General features: G+C 36.2%; 1 protein-coding gene across 9 annotated transcripts in view; it reads right to left on the bottom strand.

Annotated features, from left to right (window-relative positions):
* fut8a (fucosyltransferase 8a (alpha (1,6) fucosyltransferase)) overlaps positions 1-16,993 on the bottom strand; it is a 401,280-nt gene that overhangs the window by 197,044 nt on the left and 187,243 nt on the right. The window lies entirely within an intron of this gene.

The following is a 16,993-nucleotide window of genomic DNA, read 5'->3' as shown; positions in this document are numbered from 1 at the left end:
ATATATCCAAGTTTAAAAAGCACTAGATTCTACTAGGGCATTTTTCTTGACATAAAGGTTTTCAGACAAAGGTAGTTTCCACAGAAAAAAAAATGTCTGGCTTCAGAGTGCGTACAGTATCTATCATTAATCGCACATTTTCTCTGAAAGTCAAGTTGTCTTCAGTAAATCAAAATAATACAAAATGACAGGTCCTGTTCATGCATGACATCAAAGCCATATGTCTTGAACTTATAAAGAAGCTATTAGTCCTGTCTGCAGTAATGCTGTGTTGCAATTATATTTTGACATTTAGTGAAGGAGTTGAGATATTTAAGCCTTGGAACTGTGTCTGACTTTTTCTGTCAAGTCAAGCCCTTGAAAGTGGCTTCAAGTGAGTGTGGTTGTGGACGTTCTTTTTTCCAGATCACTGAAAATGCTAAAACAGTGCAACATATTCAATGATGCATCCCAGAACGGATATGAAGCTTATGTTCACCACACAGTAAACCTAGCCACGAACTTCAGAGTGCTATACACACGCCCTTCTGCAGTGCTAAGAAGCAGAAAGTATAAACAATTGAAAATGATCATTTAAACAAGATGATCTCTTCCAGGGAATAAAAGTTTTGGTATTGTACAATTCAATAGTGTAGCTTTTTACTCAATAAAATACTTAAAACATAAGAACTTTAGTGAAGATTTGTTTTTATATTAAGTCAAAATGAATTACTAGTGTGGTCTGTTAATTTTGTTTTAGAGGAAGTCAAAGGAGAACCAGTTTAGCTGCAGTGACAAATGTCACCATGTTTCAATACACCATGATAAAGCAGAGGAAAATGTAGTGTAGCATAATGGGTATCATAGTAAAACCACCTTATAGCATAATTCAGACCATAGAAAAATGTAATGGCATAAGTGTAATACATTTGCTGTATAAAAAAAACATGGGAAATCTGTGAAAATGCCATGCAAATAGCATTGCAAAGTGGTAAACCTTCTGAAAAGGATTTGAACATGACCACCTGGCTACCCCTAACTAAGAAATACAGCAGTGCAAATTTATTTACAACTGGGTGGAGAATTTAACACTAGAATGGTCAGTAAAATGCCACATTTGAATACCAGTGCACACCCTGCAGAATATGCTCTTGTCATTACTAAAAAGCTACTTTTTGTTTTGCTAAATTTTGAAGTCCATCATTTGTATTTAAGCATTTGTTTTAGCTACAACACAAGAAATAGGATCCAGTTTAAATGACTGCAAAAAACTCTCCTTTATGAAATTCTAGTCACAATTTGTCACACGTCATACAGTATGTACTGTGCATTAGTAAATGAGGCAACAGTTGTTACTACTGCTCTATACTAGACCTATAATGTATATTGAGATTCTAAATATACTAAGACCACTAAAATGTCCTGAAGTCTGACCATCTAAATGACTAACATGCTTTAAGTTTATGCATCTGTCCACACTTCAAGATGCAGAATGATTTCCCTGAATGCAATAATTTTATTCAGCAACATTACAAACACTTTTGCATTCAAGTTCAACCCTTGAATTGAATATATAATTACTTAAGGTTATTTTATTTGTTTATTTTGCAATAGGGAGCATTGGCCAGTTCCTAAATATTTTTACTTTCCTCAAGTAGTCTGTAAAATGCTTCTCAGGGGAATGCAAACTATATACTTTTCCCACTCCAACTTGTCATAAACTGGGTCAGTTTCCTTAAATATTCACAAAGGGATTGCAATTATTGGTTAGAGGGTCTTTTACATAGTTTAGTCATGTCAATTTAAAGAGCTCTTGTGTGGGAACTACTGTACCTCTTCCTCTTATGGACCAACCCAGACTTGCCAAAAACATATAAAATGGCATAAAGAGCCAGAAGTGCATGAGAAGAAAAGTAAAAAAATACATGCTATCTATTCTGCTGAGCCAGTTAACAGTTTATCACAATTGTATTTTATTTCTCTGAAAAAAGTTTATCCCTTTCTCTCCAAAGGCCACAGGTTTGGCAAACATATCTCACCTGTTGTTTTTGTTTTACTGAACATAAATGCAATGCAGTAGAAATTGTTTTATTTAAAAAATAGAAACTTGTCAAATTAGTTGTAACAGAAGATGGCATCATTCACCAAGGACCACAATAACTAAATAATGCTCCAGCATGTTTAACAGGGAGCACCTTAGTCTCCAAAAGCATGTGTTGAACAAATGTATATATTATGCACATAAGCAAGGTCACTGGTAAATCATTGGAAAGGATAAAGAAGAAATGCATTAGATACCATTTGCTGCTATTTATCTGCTATGTAATAAGAAAATACAATCAAAACCTCTTCATTAGGTGTGGCACCCCATGAGCTACTGTATTGGATATCAGTAGGCATTAAGTATGGTGGTGAAGAAAATGAAACACTTTTGTAGACATGCTTGTAGACATACTTACAAAGAACTTGAAGCTGTGTTTATTAATTCACCCCATAATTAAAACTGACAAGGGAAAGTACCCTTTTTTCACACAGTAGAACTGCCTCCGGGTCTTACCAAAGTCTTGGCATCTTACCAAGTCCACAAAGATTCAAGCCTTGTTTGCATTTGAACCAGTCTTGTTTGCTGGCATGTGCGTTTTCTGTCTTATGCAGAGGTTGTGTGAACAAGAGAAAAATAAGCTAGGGAACAGTGCACACTGATGCCCTACTGCTCCTGATTACCTCAGACACTTCTACACTACAACGACATGAGGTCACAAAGATCCCACAGAGGGATTTTTAGGAAGCTTCATCATGCTAGTGTCAGATTGTTCTTCTATGTGGGTAACAAAATAAAAGGCAGAGAATGTTATCCACCTGCTGATCCTCAACAAAAATCTTTTTGAAAAACTTAAAAGCCCAGAGGATAAACAGTGTACTGTGAACTGCTCCATTACTGTTTCCATTTCAGGATAACACAGTATATTGAAATCTAAAGGAAGAGTGCAGTTAAACTCTATTAACAATCTCCAGTATCACAGATAACAGATTATCCTACCATTACATTCAGGCTGAACCTTTCATTCTGATTGCGGCTTTCTGATGTACCAAGGACACATTTCCTTTTCAAAAGAAACTTAAGACTGGGGCCGTTCTTATATAAATTTTACCGAAGTACCTCAAAGTCTTTGAAGACTTGCATAGTTTCAGAACTCAATAGTAACACTGTTAATGTAGAGAAAACTCAAGATGCCTTAAAGCATCTATAAAATCATCTTTTTACACCTCATAGCATGTTTAATGTAAGTCACATACATATAAAAATTTGAACACTGGTATATTTGAACATTCTAGAACTAAATGTCTTTATCTTAAATACTTGAATGATTTATTTTTTTGGGGGGCTGAGATTTTACTTGCAGTGACTAGACCGTAATATTTCCCCCAACGAAATGTTAACATGAGGTCAGAAAGAGTAAATGTGGAATTATGCATCAAATGAGTCATTAATTTGAAAAAAAAATGTAGCTTTCAGATTCTTGACAGTCTTGCTTTGTTACTAGGATATGTTTCTTGAGGTCACTGACCGATTAAAAGCTAATCAAGATACAAGCAGTGCAAAGCAAAAAACAATCAATTTTCTTCTGGGTATAACACTGCCATTATAGCACCCACTTGTTTTGCTCATTTAATCTCTGTCTCAGTTCAAGACAAGCTTTTTATTGTGATTTCAAGGGTTCTGTGGTTTTCTCTTTGGTTTAATGACTGTGGTTTTCTCTTTGGTTTAATGACTGGCAGTTTTAAGATAATGAAAAGAACATATACTATAGTTTATGGTAGCAAACTCAGGGAGTAGCTGAATACAGAAAATGAAAAAAAACTAAACTGTCTGGAATGTATGATATGATGAAAGATCACAGGAATGAGATTGGTCTTGTAATTCAATAATCCGTCTCAGTCAACAGGTATCTTTGTAGTATACATAATTGCAATAAAATAAGTTGGAAGTGCTATCAATGAAGAACTTTCTCATATATAATGAAAATAATCTAGTCATCATGTTCATCTTTAAAAAACACAAATACAGTAATCCCTCTTTTCATGGAATTTGTTCCTTGAAAACTTGTTATAAGGTGAAAACTTCCATCCATCTATTTTCTAAGTGCTTTTTGCATTTTAGGGTCACAGGGGAGCCATAGCCTGTCCTGGCAATGAACAGGTGCAAGGTAAGATACACCCTTGATGGGAAGCCAATCATCACAGCACAGAGACACAGACATACACACCAGGGCCACTTTTTGAAGAAGTCAATTAACCTGCCAATGTTTTTGGACTGTGGGAGAAAACCAGAGCACTCAGGGGAAACCCACATGAACACAGGGGATAACATACAAACTCCCAAGCAGATAGCACCCCAGGAATTGAATCCAAAGCCCTACACTGTGAGGCAGGAATGCTCACCACAGCACCATTGTTCCGCCCCAGATTGAATGATCTGCAGAGAGCCAACCAACTGTCAATGCAATCCTCAGCCCGATCAAGGACGTGCCTGTGGTAAGTCTGCTGAGATTGGCTCCAGGCGTCTTCCCGGAAGACTACATCTGAGAAGACCACTTTGACAGTGCATGCCTGGCCAGGTCTCTGGAGAAGTTCCCCGCTTAGGGCATGCACCTTGAATCAGCCCAGTTGCTGGTGCCCTCCCAATGATGCATCGATGAAGTGCATGTAGCTGGTCTGGTTCCACAATTGGACCATTCAATCTGTGCTGGTTTACTGTACATAAGGCTCGACAGCAGTGACCTCTAACACTGCCAACCTTCAGTCAACCTAACTAAGCCTGTACCCTCTAGCTGACAGCCTATGGGACTCCAACGTGATGTTTGTGTCACCACCGGCTCTACATTGGGCTTGTTTTGAAACTTTCATTTAGCACTTTCACTTGGGTGATCCGGAGTGCTGATGGTAAACCACTCCTTGTGTATTATTATAATTAGACATGACAGAAATAGTAGCCCAGTTAGTCAATGTTTTGGTAGCAGTAGCAGTAATGTAGCACTAATAAAATATGTAAAAAGTACATTTTCTGCACTATTTCTTGTAATTTTATATCTGGAATAGTTTGGGAAGTACAAACATTACTGATCTCCACATCTTTCTTCACAATGTGTCTGAGAAATCACTTTCTGTTCTTTTCATCAACCAAATAACCACAGCTGATTATGAAAATCAATTCAAGAGTTATATTTCCACCGAGTTCCACTGCATCCAAAGGATTATACACAGTGGGCGATGTAAAAAGGCAAATGAAGAAGCCTCTGGACTCTCTGGACTCGTCTCTCGACAAAGCAGGATTTCAGTTGCCTTGGAAGACCCCCCACACTTAAATGCCTGTTTAAAAGTGCTGAAATTGACTTTTTTTTGCTTTCATCTGTTATTTTTGCAGATTTTCACTAAACATTTAGGGGAAAGGAAACACACTGTGCTTCACAGTGTTTATGACTACCTAAACCTGCAACCTCCACATAGAGCATTCTTGTTCATCTGCTGTGTCTCCTGATGAATAAGAACTTATCATTCTATGTTTTTTTTTTCTTTGGGGTACCCCTTGGCTTTCAGCTTTTGTGTTTACATTGCAACAGCAGAAGCTCCAACTTCAGTCCTGTATGCATATCCCCATGCTGCTTTGCTAATCTGTCTCAAACATGATCTCAGCACATTTGATACCTAAGGGGGCATTCCCAGTTTCTACCATGTGCAGAATGATCTCTGGCACCTCATCACAGACTCCTTCTGAATCTACCAAAGTTGCAGGATATACAGTAGTATATCAGGTCCTGCAAGTTCATTTTAGTTCTGATTTCAGGCAAACTTATATCTGACTTTTAAAAAGTGAAACCCGTCAAAGGCTAACTTACTCCCTGTTTTCCCCTGTGTCCAATAGTAGTGATCATACATCCATCTGCACAGGTTAGGTTGCATGGTAGAGCTCACATTGTGACTGTATTACAGCACATAGATTTGTAAAATGGAACCTAAGTAATGATAAGGGCCTTTATTGGTTTTGTATTTTCTTTGCTCTGCTAAATATGGCAGTTCCAAGCAATGCAAACTAGAGAACACAGTGATGAACGTCTGAAACATCATTACAAAATCACATTAATAAACTGAATTCCCTCCCTCTATTAATTATAGACTGTTCCCTTGGAAGAACTAGAATAAGGCAAAGGTCTGATTAACTAGTAGTTCACTGCATAACTTCCCATATCTCCACAGGTACAATTATTAATTTGAGACAATGTTTTTTGACTCCTTCTAAAGACACCAATCATCTCTATAACACCCCTTGATAAAACTGCATTTTTTAATCATTCTAATGAGGAATCTCTGAGGAGCTAATTTTATTAAGCCATGACTCACATTTTGTGTATAAAAGCTCATGATTATACAGCTATGCATTATAACATTCATATAAAGTAGTAACAACCTTTTCGAACCCCTCCAATCTGGCTTCTGTCAACTTCACAGCACAGAAACTGCCCTGGTCAAAGTCACCAATGATCTTCTAATAGCTTCTGATTCTGGTTCTCCTTCTATACTCATCCTTCTTGATCTCAGTGCTGCTTTTGACACCGTTGACCATAACATCTTACTTTCTCGTCTTGAGACTGTGTTTGGAGTTTCTGTCACTGCTTTCAAATGGTTCAAGTCTTACCTCACTGATCGCTGTCACTTTGTCTCTCTTAATGGGTATAGGTCTGAAATTGGTCTTGTTAAGTCTGGTGTTCCTCAGGGCTCAATACTGGGCCCCTTGCTCTTCAGCATTTACATGTTCCCACTTGGTCAGCTTTTAAGATCACATGGCCTCAGCTTACATTTTTACGCTGACGGTACTCAAATATACAGTACATCCATATCAAACCTGACACTGATGTGGCTGTCTCTATTCTATCTAATTGCATCTCTGACATAAAAATTTGGATGACTCAAAACTTCCTTCATTTTAACTGCGACAAGACTGAAGTCATGCTTATTGGCACCCCCCATCAACTTTGTAAAGCCAGTCCTGTAACCCTATCTGTAGATGGCTCTGTACTTGAGCTTCAATCAAAATTGAAAAACCTTGGGGTTATATTCGATTCTGGCTTAACATTCGACCCACATGTCCAGCATACTGTCAAAACATCTTTTTTTCACCTTAGAAATATCGCTAGTCTACGCCCTATGCTATCATTAACTGTGGCTGAAAAGCTGATCAACACATTTGTATTCTCTCAAATTGACTACTGTAATGCTCTACTTGCTGGGGTATCTAAATCTACTCTGAACAAACTGCAGTATGTCCAAAATTCAGCAGCCAGAATCCTGACCAGGTCTAGTGCAAGTGTTCACATTACTCCTATCCTGGAGTCCTTGCACTGGCTTCCAGTCAAATTCCGTGTAGACTTTAAAATCCTTATGCTCACCTATAAGGCTCTGCATGGCTTGGCACCTTAGTACCTGTCTGAACTATTATCGCCCTACTCCCCACCTCGCAACCTTCACTCTTCTAATTCTGCTCTCCTTACTGTCCCCCACGCCCGTCTACATTGTATGGGTGACAGGGCCTTCTTCTGTTATGCCCCCAAGCTCTGGCACTCTCTCCCCAAGGATATCAGAGAGTCACCTTCTCTAAACTCCTTCAAATCCAGACTCAAAATCCTCTTCTTCAGAAAATCCTTTACTTAACTGGTTCCATTCTCCACCCCTCTGCTTTTCTTAGTACCACCATCCATGTCTCCTCTGTATATTGTAATTGTGTTTTATCTTGTGTATTATTTTTATTTATTGTTGTTGTCATCCTGTAAAGCGCTTTGAGAAGCCACCTTTAAAGGCGCTATATAAAATAAAGTTTATTATTATTATATACAGTATAACTTGCATAAAAAGGCTTGCAAAACATAACTACGTAATTATAGACCAATAAATCTTATTTGTGTTATACAGTACATGTAGAGTTATGAAAATGATAACTATGGTTATATAAACTTAAAAGGATATTTTGATAAAGTTTTGTAAAAAAGATTAATCCTGAAATTGATGGCAGGATAATGTGTATGTTTGCACTGTGAACTGCTTATTGGATATAAATTACAATTAAAAGAAAATGCTCAAATTGGGATTTTATTATTAGTGAAATATTCCAGGGGTCTGTATTAGGACCAATGTCATTCATAGTTTAAATTAATAATCTAGATTCTGGCATAGCTAGTGAACTAGTGAAATTTGTAGATACAACTAAAATCCCAAACAAGACTATTAGCAAACAATGTAGAAGCTGCAAAGGAAATTTAAATTTAGATATAGTCCAAATTCAATTTCAGACTAGTCAATCACCTGGCAAATGATATGCAGATTACTGCATGATGTTAGGGAAGACATCAATGATAGATATAAAATGAAAAACAATGAGCTTGAGAACCCATTATGAATATGGATGTGTATATACAGTATAGTCTATACTGTATATAGTATACATATACAGGTATAGTATGTATTTATGATTATGCTATAATGTGAGGAAGCAGTACATAGGCAAACAAAAGGTTAATTTGGTTAACGCATATACAGTACAGTAGTTAAAAGAATTTAAATTAAGTTTTTTTTTGGGGGTTGACACATTACAAAAAAGATATCACTGCTCTAGAAGCAAGAGAAAAGTGACCAAAATGTATCTGAGCTTAATGGAATGTCCAATACTGTCATGGTTGAAGATCTGAATCACAGAAGACTATTAGGAGACCTGATTCAGACATTCAAAATACTGCAGGGCATTGACAAAGTACCCTTATGTCCTTAACATTTGAACTTTGTATCTAACTAACAGTATCTGTACAACCTTGAGTTGATATAAGGAACAATCTGTCTGAACCCCAACAAAAACATATTGCTGAGAGGTGATCTTTAATCTGATAATTTCACTTTTTAATCTGAGGAAAAAGGCATCAGAACTGCAACATCAAAAGCACATTAATTTTATTCCCTTAGATGTTTAAGTGAAAATATACAACAATTCAACCTTATGAAAGCTGCATCTATGCTATAGTTAAACACATTTTACCCAAATACAAGCATGAGAGGATCTGGACCAAAGTGACAAAAATCAAGAATACCTGGAGAACACCATAAACATCAAAACCTCTAAAAACGTAATGGGCAAATTATTTTTACATCATATTTATGACTAAATGATGAAAATCTTAAAAAAATCACACCAACTGATAAAATTATACAGTGCCTATAGAAAGTCTACATCCCCCTTGGACTTTTTCATATTTTATTGTGTTACAGCATGGAGCCATGATGTATTTAATTTTGCCACTCATCAACATAAAGTACTCAATAATGTCAAAGTGAAAAAAAAAATCCAGACATTTTACTAAATTAATTAAAAATAAAAAACAGAAATTAATTGAATGCATAAGTATTCACCCCATTGCTTTGACACACCTAAATTACCTCTGAAGTAACCACCTCTCTTCTCTAAGTCACATAAATACTGTACTTGGCTGGAATCCACCTGTGTGCATGTTTCACATGATTTCAGAATAAATAGACCTGTGTCTGGAAGCTTCCCCCACTTAGTTAGTGCATTTCCAAGGAACATTCCAAGCAGATCCGAAACAAGGTTCTTGAAAAATACCAGTCAGGGCAAGGATATAGGAAAATTTGCAAGGCATTGAATACATCGAAGCACAGTAAAGTCCATCATTAAAAAGGTGAGAAAATATGGAGCAACTGTGCATTTTGATATTAGTAAATCTATCTGAGACTGCTGTTGCCTGCAGTAGGAATGATTTAATTAATGTCAAACATTTTAATTACAGTACACACTTTTCAGTCATTCTTAGCACATTAGTGTGTCAAAAAGATGTGAAATGTCTGGTGATGCTCTTCTTAATAAAATACTGAAGTTTGTGAAGATCTTGATGGCCTATCAATTATTTTCTTTACTTGAGCATTAGATAAAATGTTATTTTTTTAACATAACACCCTTATGTTTAATTTTATTCTCCAAGTAATGCCTTTCTTTTGTCTTTTATCTGCCTTTCATTCTAAATTATTCTGCAAAGATACAGGTCAGTCATAATGTTCCAGTCCAGCATATAACATGCTGGTGCTTACCATGCCAATGGGTTTCATACTGGCCACTGAAGGACAAGGACATATTGTAGGTGCTGCAGCTGTGTTTCTCCAATTATATGGCACATTTGTTTCTGCTGAGCACTTCCTGGAGATAACCTACTGAGCATTGCTGAGTTACAGGTACAGTTTGTGTAACTGCTTCTTCTCAGGGGTGGTCTCTACCTCAAATACAACATTCTGCCTTCATGTATTTTGAAAGGCTCCATTACCCAGGAGAAAAAGAAGCAAACAAGTGTACTCAAAAACGTCAACTGCCCTGATTCTTCATTGGCATATGGAAGAAAAAAACAGGGAAGTTTATCTGCTCTTCATTTAAAGTCAAATAACCATCATGTTTACATCACACCCGAAGAAGGTTACACAGCCGAAATGTTGTGTTTTCTTTCTTCTCTTTTCAGCATAGAATAAACCTATTACTTGTTCCCTTACAGCCTACGCATGCTGATGCAGCTACCCACCTGAACTACTTCAATCATGTTTACTTGACAGGAACCAGAACCACTGTTTAACACATTACAGGATAAATTATACAGGTCTTTAACTGGAAATCACCTTCCTATAATCCTAGTTTATTGCTTCTTTCTGTTCCATCTTACAATTGAAAGGACTTTTACGAAACTAAACCTCCAAAGTGGAACTACTCACTCAGGTTGCAAATAATTTCAATTTGCTGCTGCTAATGACTGGAACAATTGGAGAGCGTATGTACTGTATGTAAGATTAAAGGAGGTTGTGTATGATTAAATTTTTTCTGCCTGATATGTGGCACTTATTAACACTGCTGTGCCCTGTTATTTCTGTTTTATTGATCGCTCTTTTCTTTCTTCAGTTTTTTTGGGGCAAAAAACTGGTATAATTATATATATATATTCAAAATATTCTAAAGCCAAGAGGTGAATGTCTATGTCATAATTAATATATTTCTTACCTCACTGACACAAATTTAGAGGAAGTAATAGAATTAGAAAAATACCATTAAAATACAGCACCCTCAATATTTCCTTGCTTTCCAACAGCAGAAATGTGAACTCAGGATTACTGTTAATCTGACAGCATTTGCACAGCTGCTATAGAAAGACAGTTATTCAAACTTCATGCAATGGAAGCACAGGAAGTTACCATTTCTGTAGCAGCCGATAGTGACATTAGGCAAATAGACAGCAGTCTCAAGGAAAATGAATGTCAGTTGACATCTTGAAATTGAGTAAAATGGAGATTTTATCTCTGTTTTTAAAATTTCCATTGCCAGTGACAGTGAAAATGTACAGTAGCTGTACGTTATGTTAATGTTTCATTTTTTTCAGAATTTTCAGTATGTTCATTAAACTTGAGGAATCTATTGAGGTGGGATTGTTCTCAGAATAAGTATCGTGAATAATAAGATCTAAGCCTTAACAAGAGGGATAAACAAATTTCACCTGGAAGTCTGAAATGTAATGGTTAGGACAACCCACCCCATAGGGATATCTATGCCACTCTGCTTGAAATTAAACCATGTCTAATAATTTCTTAAGGTCACAAACTGAGGCATGGGACAGTTCAATTTAATTGCACCTCAAGGTCGGTTTAGAAACATTTTGAAAGTCAAAAAATTTTCTCCAAGATCCTATAAAGATTTCTGAAGGCTGGCCACCTCACCCATAAAACCAGCTTATAATAGACAACACAAAAGCTCATGATAGGCTCTGCTGTGAAATGTGTGGATATTACCCAATCCATCTTTATGCCAGTCCTCCACAAAAAAAAGTAATGAGTGTGTAACAGATTCATTTTTAGAATCAATAACTGCTAATTAGAAATATATTTCTTTCTAAAAATGAAATTAACAGCTCTGTGCATGACAAAGTGAATTAACTCCACATGCTAACATAACCAGTGTGTCATGTCAATAGCACTGGTGCTAGAAGCAAAATGTAAGAAGTAAAAGATTTAATTAAATCTGTTCCTTCTTCCAGTCAGTAATCATCTCCTGGGAACTGTTTAAAATATATTAATTACCATTTTTAGAATCTTTTGTATACAAAGAGAGACATTATTTATGCATTTTAGGCTGAAGTAGCATTAAACCTACAATCAAATGAAACCTGTCTAGATTTTAAAACAAAAAGAACAAAATTCACCCTTGCACAGATAATTGTCTTGCCCTGCTGGGATGGAATAATAGAGTTATTTAAGTTCAATTTCTTGTCTTTCAGCCTTTCCCGTTATTAAAAAATGCACAGCTGGTCAAGTAATATATAAATCATAAAGCAAACAATATATTATATACCCAACAGGGAAATTTGACTACCTCAGCAATATTTCATCTTATTTTTGTGTAGTTAGTTCATCAAATTGATGTAATCCTGTAATTTGTGCATGGCAAACAATTGACAGAAAACTAATTTTATATTACACACTGCAGCTGTGAAGGGATTTTCTTGTATCAGTCCATTACTTTTAATGTTTTAAACAGCACCTTTCAGTAGTAAGCCCTGAATTACATTAATATATTTAGAAAGTCTTTGGTTTTAGCCTGTTTGGCTGACAGGGTGACATGTGGCTGGACAAACAAGGTGCCTGACCCCCTCCTGAATAAAGTGAACCATATGCTGCTACAATGGTGTAGAAACAAGGAGATGGTGGAGGTGGATTGCTGAGCAATGGGAGGAAAGCCTAACTTGTATTTTTAGAGATACATTAAGAAAGGGGCACTTTGTCTTCCACCCAAACCTCCAATAAGAAATTAAATTTGTGAGAAAAGACTTCAATATTTTGGGGGAATGGACAAAATCTTAACAAGCATCAAGAAATTCAAACAGGAAAACTCCAAATGTACACAGTGACACTTATTTCTAAGATCTAAGCTCTAAGATCAATGGGCATCATGGAGCTCATTGTATTTTCTGTAAATGGAAAATGAAGGCATAACATGTCAAATGAAAGATGGGTACAGCTCACTTTGCTACTACCCAGCCTTAACAGGTCAATGCTGAGAAGCAGTGAGGATACCACAGGCATTAAAATAAAAAATAAATACCTGATGTATATTAAACTTGGGAGTATACTATCTAATTTACATTACATTAGCATAACACATAGGTACAGTATGTAGGTTATAGTATGTTATGTTTATGTGACATTTATCAAATGTTCCTAGAGATGTAATATGCTTTATTACACTTATAAGCCTTTTTGTAATGCAATATACCAGGGTTCACACTCACAGTGTATTCCCACCTGTTTCATAGCTTTATTAGAATGAATGTTGAGAATGCTGCTCCTAGGCTGAGTATGAATTAACGTTTTTAACATATTTTTGGTCAAATATGTTTCTTGCATAAATAATCACCTGTACTTTCATGTTTGCTATATCAATCCCTTTAAACTAATTATGTTTAATGTTGATCAAGAGTAGAAGAGGAATTATTTACTGATTATTTAAATAGAATAGTGCAGGGCCTCTAATACTAGCTATTAAATAGAAAATAACATGTGCCAGTTCCTTTCCTTGCTATTTCAAACACACTCTCATTCTGAAAATAATAAATACAAATTCCAAAACTAAAAGTTTTAAAGAACTTCATTTTGAAAGTTCTTGTAAAATGATAGGAAGTGTTGTTTAGCAAACAATTATTTGCTAAATCCCTAATTTTTAAAATTGTTGATGCATTTTTTAACTTTCAGAGCTATATCTGGAGGAGCAAATTTTAAAACATTACTAATTTCAGAAAGTTCAATGTTTTTTTCTACATTAAGCTTTTTTTATCAAACTATTAAACTATTTTATTAAACTATTAAACTCCCAGCCTCTCTCACCTACAACCTGAACCCTCACAGTGCCTTCTCTCTTAATCAAAACTCAAACACACTGAAATCTACCTCTACCTCACGTCAAGAAGCTCACTCCCCATAATTTTCTATCCTTTATTTCATTCTGTTGATGTATGATTTTGCACATCTGATGTTGTTTTGCACATTATCTGTTACCTGTTGTTGTTTTGCACATGATGATGTTGATTTTTTTTTGTACTGCTTACTGTCTGAGAGCTAGCTAAATAGCATTTCGTTATACCATATACCTGTATATGAGTATAATAACAATAAACTTAAACTTGAACTTTTAATCGAACTTTTAAATGCCTGTCTTTATAGTCTGCAAAAATCCTTTTTTCTCTGCTATGAGGTCTTTTCTTGCCATTTAATCCATTTTGCAATCATTACCTACAGTAAGTGAATGTATCCAAATAAGGATACATTCCTTGAAGGAATGTATCCTTATTTTAGTTCTTTCATACTAATTCCCTTGTTTCTGAAAACTGATCCCTTATCGGATTTAAGTAAATATATACATCCGTGCACCTCTGTTTAGTAAAACAAATTACTTAAAATATAACTGTTCACTTTTTGGCTTTTGAAGAATAAACATTACATTTCAGCCACCTCTTTTTTTAACATGCCGTGCCAAATTTACTGGAGCAGGTAACTAATACACATGTCCAGAATCCCGCACGTTTTCTGTCTCTTTAAATTGTCACCTGCTCGAGGCTACAGAGAAGGAATAAATGGGTCCAGTTAAATCTTAATGGTACTCAGGCTCTGCAATCCAGAAGTTCTTTTCTTCAATTTAACACTGCTGGTAGTGGAACATCTGTTAATAATTTTCAAAGTGAAAACAACAAAAAATGTCTGGATTCCAGAGGCCTAGAAACTTATACTGGAGAATGGTTTGTATTTTTTTTTTATTTAGAGTTTTGTAATTCAATGTTTTTTAAGATGACCATAATATTCATACTTATTTTGTGTACCCCCCCCCCAAAAAAAAACAACAACAACAACAATTTACATTAAAACAACAGCAATAGATGCATTTCAAAACACTTCTTTAGTACTGACATTAGCCTCCCCTTTTCTGTTGCTTTTGCATAAATGTCAAATTCTGAGCTGACCACACAGAAACCAATTATAATTTAAAGGATGCTAGAGTAATCAGAAAATAAACAGAAATAAATCTGAAACTCGTCAGACCTTCTGGATATTCAGCAGATCTGCTGTGGGACTTGCTGACCTCTATAGAATATTAAATAAATTAGGATCGGATCTGTGCATTGATTATTTCAATATCTTGACAAGTGGCAGACCTGTTACCTGCATATAAGAAGCAATGCTGCCTAGAAAACCTGCACTCACATCACTATATGGATTAAGTCCAACACCAGGGCAGTGCATCGATATCTGAGATGGGCAACTTTCCATTTCAGCTACAAGAGCTGAGTGACTTGTGCGTCACTGTAATTCTGTAGCTTTTGCTAAGCATGGCTAAGTGCCTGCCTCTAGTATTTTTAAAATATCACTCTTCACAGGCACAGACCTTTATACATTTATACATTACTTACACTGTGTTATGTTGGCCATACTTTTCTTTAAAGAAAACGGCAAAATTAACTTTTGCTACTGAATTAAAAATTAACTTATTCTGCTAACACCTAAACTAGCTGTCACGCCCTCTATACCTAGAGAGTGCTGCTCTTCTGTTGTGTTCCTAGTTCCCTGTGATTATTCATGTCTTTTTGGTGTGTCTTGTTGTGTTGCCTATTTACGTCCTGTGTCTGCTCTGCTCCTGGCTCAGTATTGAGGGTATGGATGTCGTGAGACCCACCTATTATTAGGTTGTCCCACTTCCATGGCCTGAGGGCACAGGTTTCTATACCGACATCGTCCGACCCCCTGAGCTGGGGCTAACCATCGTGTTGCCCCTTTTGCCGCTATGCATAGGGTCTGTACTGCTTTCCTTGTCATTCCACGGCATGTCCTTCCGACATCCATGACACTAGCATTCTAAAAGGTTTATCTGACACTTTTTTCATGGAGGTATGTTAGTGGCCACACTTGAAAAGGCTTTTGTTCACAAAGCAATTGCAAAGCGCAACAAAATGAGTGCTGCTAGGGCAGGGCTGTGATTAGTTGGCTGGAGTTCTTCAGGAGTTGTCTTCTTGGCAAACAGTGAATGCTAAAACTTCCTGGGTGCCCACAGGCTTGCAGTGACTTCACTGACAGATGCTCTTCACCTCCAAATGGTGCCAACTCTGCTGTCAAGCACTGGTGAGCCATATTCATATACATAATATGGCCCTTAATTCAGAGGTTCCCATTCCTGGTCTAGGTTCTTATTCTAGCCATGCTCTTTACTTATTAGAATAGAATTAAACTTCTATTATACTTAGGAACCGAAAAGGTCAGGTAGAATCAAAACCAGAAGGTATTAAGATCATCCAGACTGCATTACCCCTGCCTCAATGTGTCACCATTTACAAGCAAGAAATGGCATTCAATCATAACTGATATTTAAACTGAAAACTATATTATGAATATGTCTCACTAAAAATAAATAAAGGATACCTATACGGTATACCACTAATACACAAAATTCGTCAAACATGAAGTCTTTCTCAACAGTAACTCAAGTCTGACCTGAGGACTGCTTCAGAAAAATATTAGCATATCTGAGATATTAATAAACAAGAAAGTAGCATTTCATCTTCCAACAAAACATGAATATTTTATTCATCCTACAATTAATGTTTCTGATATTTGTATTAGGAGATCAGAGACCATGATGTTTAGGAAAGGGCACTGAATCTGACAGCTTTGGAATAAGTGAGACACATGAATGAAACCACAGCTAACACAGTGATTCTCAACCAAGATCCTGGGGAACCACTGTGTCTGCTGTCCTAAGTGTGTTTTAATTTACTATATACATAGCAATCAATGTTTCCCCACATAGAGCACAAGTAAAAACACTTCAACACCTTAAAGTACCATTGAGGGTATTTTGTCCCAGTAAATTCACCATTTGACATGTAATGTC

The sequence above is a fragment of the Atractosteus spatula genome, chromosome 9, assembly GCF_055471065.1.
Source record: "Atractosteus spatula isolate fAtrSpa1 chromosome 9, fAtrSpa1.hap1, whole genome shotgun sequence".
Classification (NCBI taxonomy): Eukaryota; Metazoa; Chordata; class Actinopteri; order Semionotiformes; family Lepisosteidae; genus Atractosteus; species Atractosteus spatula.
Note: the sequence above shows the minus strand (reverse complement) of the source record. Positions and strands in the feature narration are given on the sequence as shown.